This window comes from Corvus moneduloides, chromosome 2 (genome assembly GCF_009650955.1).
Source record: "Corvus moneduloides isolate bCorMon1 chromosome 2, bCorMon1.pri, whole genome shotgun sequence".
NCBI classification, from domain to species: Eukaryota; Metazoa; Chordata; class Aves; order Passeriformes; family Corvidae; genus Corvus; species Corvus moneduloides.
This window is the reverse complement of record NC_045477.1, coordinates 123,300,919-123,307,896: the sequence shown is the minus strand read 5'-3', so window position 1 is coordinate 123,307,896 and position 6,978 is coordinate 123,300,919. Positions and strand designations below refer to the sequence as shown.

The 6,978-nt window shown below is 52.7% G+C and overlaps 1 long non-coding RNA gene across 1 annotated transcript; it reads left to right on the top strand.

The window, feature by feature from the left end:
* The first annotated feature begins 560 nt into the window (after nucleotides 1-560).
* Nucleotides 561-3,470, top strand: LOC116440471. The gene is made up of 3 exons (XR_004238626.1): nucleotides 561-770; nucleotides 2,775-2,900; nucleotides 3,340-3,470. It is a non-coding gene; the product is annotated as an uncharacterized LOC116440471 (long non-coding RNA).
* Nucleotides 3,471-6,978: the final 3,508 nt, after the last annotated feature.

Below are 6,978 nucleotides of genomic sequence, written 5' to 3'. Positions count from 1 at the left end.
AGCACTACATTGATCAGTAACAAACCAACACAGCTCAACTGGATGGTGCACTTAAGACTGGACCTGGAAGCATCAGGAAAAGCCGCCTTCGGTGTCCCTGTGTCCGTCCCTAGCCCGGCTCTCCGCTCCACACCAGCCCAGCCCGCCGCTTTTGGGGCCTGCCCCGGCCCCGGCCCAGCCCCAGTCCCGGCTCCGGCCCCGCTCCCGATGTCCGCGGCCGTTCCAGCAGCCCCTGCCCCCGCTGCGTTCTCTGCCGCGGCTCCATTGAACCCGGCTTCGGCCCCGCGGGCCGCGCTGGGCCCGCCGGCAGCTCGGCCTCCTGTCGCCGTGGCTGCTGCGGACCCGTGCAGAGGCTCCACGCCAGCCTCTGGTACCGGCCCCAAGAGCTGGTGCCCTTGGCGGTGCCGGCAGCAGCCTCCGCCTTTGCTCCCCCGCTCCTGGAGGAATCGGCCTCCGAGAGGATTCCCACCTCCTACCCCCCCTGGAGGAATCGGCCTCCGAGAGGATTCCCACCTCCTACCCCCCCTCCCCCCCTCGCCTGCACCGTTGCCGTGGCAACGACCGCTTCTGCTGCTCCTCTGAAAAGAGAAGCAAAACGCCGAAGTTCCATCTCGAGGAACGAGCCCTTGCAGAAGGAAATAATATCTGGAGACGGTTCTTCCAGATGTGTCCAAGGAAAAAGAATGTCAGGGTAGGCTTTAGTTGATGGGGGGACTATGCACACTGGAAGATTTAGCACACAAGAAGGGAAATACATCTACTGATTCAAGGTACGCTTTTGGAGGGGTGCACGCCTTTGGGAAAATCTGGGAAGAAAGGGGATTGCTTGGTTCAGAGGGAAAGGGGCTGATGCATGGGAGACTTGTTTTGGAGGTTTTAGAGGCATTGGAATTGCCTGAAGAGAGAGCTGTGGGACATGGGGGGGGACAGCGGGGGAGATGGCCTCAGAGATGGGAGGAGGGAGTTTGGCAGATCGGGGGGGCTGAGGATGCTGCAGAGAATGGGATAAAAAGGGTTGTGTTAATTTTGGCCTCGAAGAGCGAAAAATTGGAGACTCCAAAATTCAGTGAAACACAGGAAAAAGAATGAAGGAAGAAGGGGGGGAAGGCCAGACGAATGTGGAAAATGGAAACTTCCTGACGGAAGGCAGTTACTTCATAAGTCACTCACCAGAAAAATATTAGAAAACATGCATCAAAAACTCATTGGGGTACTAAGGCTTTGTGTGATCACTTTCTAAGGAATTATGGGTGCATTGGAATTTATGGGTTGGCTAAACAAATAACTGAAAGATGTATGGTTTGCCAAAAAGTAAATAAGAAGGTGATGAGAAAAACAACTTCAGGAGGTCGTGAGTTGGCTCTCCGACCATTTCAAAGTATCCACGTGGACTTTACTGAAGTCCCCCACGTGCAGAGGTGGAAATTCTTGTTAGTAATAACAGAGCATCTTACCCATTGGGTGGAAGCTGTTCCCAGTGTCAGAGCCACAGCCAATGTAGAATGTAAAACCCTCTTAGAACAAATTATTCCCAGGTATGGAATGATTACTAAGATAGACACACTTTACATCAAAAGTTTTACAGCAACTAACTCAAGCCTTAAGAATAAAATGAGAACTACATAGCCCATGGCACCCACAGAGTTCAGGACGGGTAGAGAGGATGAAACAAACTTTAAAGAGAACCTTAACTGAATTAATAATTGAAACTCAAATGTCATGGGTAAAATGCCAACGTCTGGCTTTATTGAGAGTTCAGACACAACCAGGTCAGACCTGAGAGTGTCACCTTACAAAATGATGGTTGGTGTTGAAGATGAAAGTTTGGTAAGAAAGTTTTGCAGATATGTGGGCTCGGCCGAGAGATCTCTGAGTGTGGAGCCTGAGGATGGGACAGAAATGGAAGCAGGTTTTGATGTAGAGTGGAAGATGTTTGCTGAAACATTGATCACTGAATGGGTGAGAGGACAAAGGTTGGAGATGAGCTGGAAGGAGATTTTTGTGCTTAAGACAGAGGTATGTGACTGCAAACAAGGACATGTTTTTCACCGGGTGGGTGGGTCCCAGGAAGAGCAGAAGTAAATAGAAAGCATGTTTTTGCCAGGAAGAGAGCTATGGCAGGCAGAGAAGGAATGTTGATGTGGCAGGAAGAAGAGAGGTCTGAGAGTGTTCCATTGTGAGCTTGAATTGTAGCTTGCTTGCTCTTGTGATTGGATGGTGGTGACTCTAGGGTTCTATAGGATACGTACAGTACGGTGGTGGTAGTACCTAAGATAGGCTATAGGCAAATGTAAAGGTGTTGTGTCTGGTGCTTGTTGGTTGTTATGTCTTGGGATACTCAGCAAAGAAAGGTGTACAATGCTCTCTTGAACAGAAAGAGGCTTCAGTTATGCCTACAAGCTGTGGCTGACAGCTGTGGGGCTGGCTCTGGATACCCACTCCCTGAAATGCTTTTGTGACTTTTCCTATGCAATAAACAGCTTTCAAGAGAGCTGCCTGAAGTCCAGACATCCTTCATGAACCCTTTTCCTATAGTTTGGGTTACCCTTTTTGAACACCCAACATCAAACTGCTACCTATGAATTAGGGGAATGAGTGTTAAAGAATATGTCAACACAATTGCAAGGACCCTTGAAGATTTGCAGTTCAAAGGGATAATCCCTCAAACCACTCCTTTAGACTTTAAAATCCGTAACATCCATCCAGGGGAGTGGGTGTTAGTAAAAACAAGGAAGGAGCAATCTTTAGCTGCACAAGGGAAAGGTCCTTTTCAGGTGCTACTGACAACTGAGGCAGCGATCCGGGCCAAGGAGCGAGGGTGGATCCACGGCAGCAGAATCAAAGGCCCCGTGCAGGAACCTAAGGAGTGGACTAGAACATCTAAGCCTGGGGATACCAAGGTAACTCTTAAGAGGGAACTGGGGGTTAATGCGCTGGGAAAACCCAAATGATTCAAGAGATACACCAAGAATCACACCTGACTGGGAAATAAGGCCAAGCTTGTAGCAGTGGTTTCAAGTGTTGCCTGGACAAGTCCTGAGACACCTCCGATACCCTCCTTGGGGAGGAATCCTTCCACTCCAAATAGGACGATCAGGACTATTTTGGGCTGAGGGTTCTCATATTCTGCCCTTAGCCTGTGATTTATTCAAAAAGGAGGAGGAATTGCTACCTCCAACAGTGCCATACCACATACCCTGTCTAATTCATCCCATTACTGGACATGCTAGCTGGGTTAAATGTAAATGTCTAGACTGATAAAATATTGCTATTGTAGTTCACGGAAACGACACTCTCACTGCACGAAGTGTCGAACGCCAAATCTATTCCCCAATCCAGGCAGAGCAAAGAACAGCTGAAACAGTAACCCTGCTTTGGGGATGGGAATTACTAGTGCCTGTTGAATGGGAGATACCTGAGGAACGGTGGGAAGCTACAATTAAGAAGTGTCAAAAGCAACTTGCCTGGAAATCAGCAAAAAGGAAGTGACGAGGAAATAGAGGGCAAGGCCCGATGACCACTGTAGCTGCCACCAAGAAGATCACATACCCCTGCTGTGGGCAGCAGCCCCATAGGCACGGGGGGTGGAGGTATCGGCCATATGGGACCTCTGTTATTCCTTTATCTGTCACTCCTCTTTTGTCTCTGCCCTCTGGGGATACCGACACAGCCACGCCATGGGTGTTACCGAAAGCTGTACATGGAAAACACCCAGGTTCCTTTTTCATTGCACGTACCCATGTCAACAGTCTCTGTTACAACCCAGCCAAAGTAGAAAACTGGATGCAAAATGGGAAAAAGCACTGGACTGTAGAAAACCTAGGAATGAGTGGGGGCAGGTTGGGAAGTAAATGTCCAAAAGGGGAAAGGTGGGTTTGTTTCGCATCTATTGTTGGGAATAAAGTCTCAAGCTTAGTAAAAGAACAACTAGTAAATAAAGAGGCAAAGCCAGCACAACAATCTAACTCTGTATCGATCCCAGTTCAAGACATGTAGTTGAAACTCAAACAACAATTAAAAAAATGAAATCTCAAAATTGAGAAAAATAATCTGTTTGTGTAATTAGGGGAAAGGATAGGGAAGGAGCCGAATGTAACCAACTGCTGGGTCTGTGGAGGGCCTCTGATGACAGAGGAATGGCCACGGAAAGGCAGGAGCTTGAGTCCAATAGAACTCCGTAAGTGTTTTTCACACCTCCGCGGCCGGACCTCCAGCTCCAGGACACGGACAGGATCGCGGCCGTCTCTCCCACATCCCTCAACCAGATCCAGCCTGGAACACTCACCCGGCACGAGCACAGCGCCAGCCTCTTCCACGGGGTGTCCCTCAACGGAGATTTTTCACCCACAACCGGAGACTCTTTCCTTTGACCCTCCTAAAGGCCACCAAAGACACCGCGCGGCCCCCGAGACCCCCCCGGCCCAAGTCCCGACCCCAAAAGCGCTCCCGGTTCCCGCGGCTCCTCTGCCCGGACCGAGGCCCCCTCACAGCCCCTGTGACGTCACCGCCGCGCCGCCGCCTGCCCTTGGTCGCTTCTGGCCCCGCGCCTGCGCACTGCGCGCCCGGAGCAGTGCTGCTCCCGCCGCTCCCGGTGCTCCCCGTGCCCGCGGTGTTCCCGCTGCTCCCGCCGCTCCCCGTGCCCGCGGTGTTCCTGCCGCTCCCGCCGCTCCCGGTGCTCCCCGTGCCCGCGGTGTTCCCGCTGCTCCCGGTGCTCCCCGTGCCCGCGGTGTTCCCGGTGTTCCCGCCGCTCCCCGTGCTCCCCGTGCCCGCGGTGTTCCCGCTGCTCCCGCCGCTCCCGGTGCTCCCCGTGCCCGCGGTGTTCCCGCTGCTCCCGCCGCTCCCGGTGCTCCCCGTGCCCGCGGTGTTCCCGCTGCTCCTGCCGCTTCCGCTCGGGCAGCGCAGCCCCTCCGTGTCTGAGGCGGCGCGGCAGCTCCTGCAGAGCTTCTTCCTTCTGCTGCCCGCGCTCATTCCCGGCTTGGAAAAATCCCTTCCCGGAGCCAGCGACCTCCTCCCCGGCCTGATCCCTGCTGCTTTTCCCGGAGACAGGAACGGAAATTGTCCATTTTTGCCGTTCACTGCTGGTTCACTGGTTTTTAGTGAAAAAACCCCTTTTTCCGTGAGTCCCCAGGTGCTGCAGCGCTGGTTGTGTCCAATCCCACAGCCCAGAGCAGAGCAGTGGGACAGAGCTGAGGCAGGAACGCCCCGGAACATCCCAGGGCTGATTTAGTCTGGATTTTTTCCTCCTTCTGGAGGAGTTTCTGGGGGTATCAAGGGTCCCCTAAACTGCCTCCCTGCTCCATTATTTGATCCAGTTCATTTGGGATCACTCAGAAAATCCTGTTCCCCTCATGTCACCTGGCACCATTTGTTATCCTTGGTTCCATCTCTAGAGCAAACAGAAACTTCGAATTTAATTTAAATGAGATTCTATAACATTCAAGCATGACTTTTTACCACTTGCTCTTCCCTTTTCCTCTTCCTCACTTTTTTCTTTCCCTTTCTCTCTTCCACCTCTTTCTTTCCCTTTCCCTTCACACTCCCTTTCTCTTTCTCTTTTCCATCTCTTTCTTTCCCTGATTCCTGAATTTTTTTTGCCCCAGAATCCACAGCCCAAGCCACGTGCACACACTGCAGATGTGAAGTGTATTTTTACTGCCAGCAAGCACCTGGGAATAAAAAAACCTCAGCCTCAAAGCTTGATGTCTAAACAGCAACACAGAAGTTCTAAACCAGCTGTCGAGAGAAACAAAACACGGCAAAAACAAAGCAGAAAGGGAGCAAAAACTTGTCACGCTGGCCGTGTTTCCGAGCGTGACAGGTTCTGCTGTGCTGGGAATGCAGCACAAAACACAAAAATCCTACTGCAACTCCTGGATCCCACAGCAGGAAGGACATGGAGAATCGCAGTGGGAATCAGGGATGCAGGACTCGGCTGTGCTGCCATCACTCCCTCAGGAATAGCCAGGTTTAGCTCATTCTGTCTGCCCAGAGAGGGGGGATTTGCCCCTGGATTCCCTGGAATGTTCCAGGCCAGGCTGGACACTGGGGCTGGGAGCAGCCCGGGACAGTGGGAGGTGTCCCTGCCCGTGGCAGGGGGCTGGCACTGGATGAGCTTTAAGGTCCTTCCAAGCCCAAATCGTTCTGTGAGTCTTAGAGCCCTGAAATTCTCATGACAAGAGGTGGAACTGCAAGAGCTTAAGGTCCCTTCCCAAAAAAACCCCATTGCACGACTCTGCAGCTTCTGGAGCCCTGGGTCCATGGAAATGCAGTTTCAGAGGAGCTCCGAGGAAATGGGCGTTTTGGGGAGAGCAGAGTGGCTGGAAGAGAGGAACAGGAACAGTCTCCTCGAGCAAGCCCTTGTGTCTCAGGGAGCGGGATCGGCTCGCTCCTAACGCACCTGGTGACTCCCAGAGCGGGGGATGGAAATGCAGCCCTGGTCCGAAAGAAACCCTGCCCGGGAAGGCGGGCTGGGATTGTGAGCTGGCTGCGGGAGCTCGCTGTTAAAGGCGATCTTTTGGGTGTAAAGGTGCGCCTTTGTCTCTGTGCGAAGCACCCGGCCGTAGCGCCCTTTGTGCTGCTGTCTCCTGATTTCCTTAAGCTTTTATTAAACGGTCCCTTTTCTTCAACTTTCCTTCAAATTCTACAGAGCGAAGCTCGTTTTGGCAGCTGCGCGTGCGCGGATCCTTGTGCGTGCGCAGATGGCCGGGGGGGTGCGCGGATCAGTGCGCATGCGCGGGCGGGGACGCATCACCGCGGATCCCTCCGCGGGCAGGACCGCATCACAAATAGTCCCTCCTGGCGGATCACTCCGCATGCGCATCAGCGCTGATCCCTCCGCGGGCGGGCCGCATCACCGCTGAGCCCTCTGTTCTGAACGGGATTGTGATGTTGGCTTTTTGCACGTTCCATCATTGTTAGGAATGGATTGTGATGTTGGTTTTTTCACGGTCCTTAATGTGAGAGAAGCTTTGCCTGGGT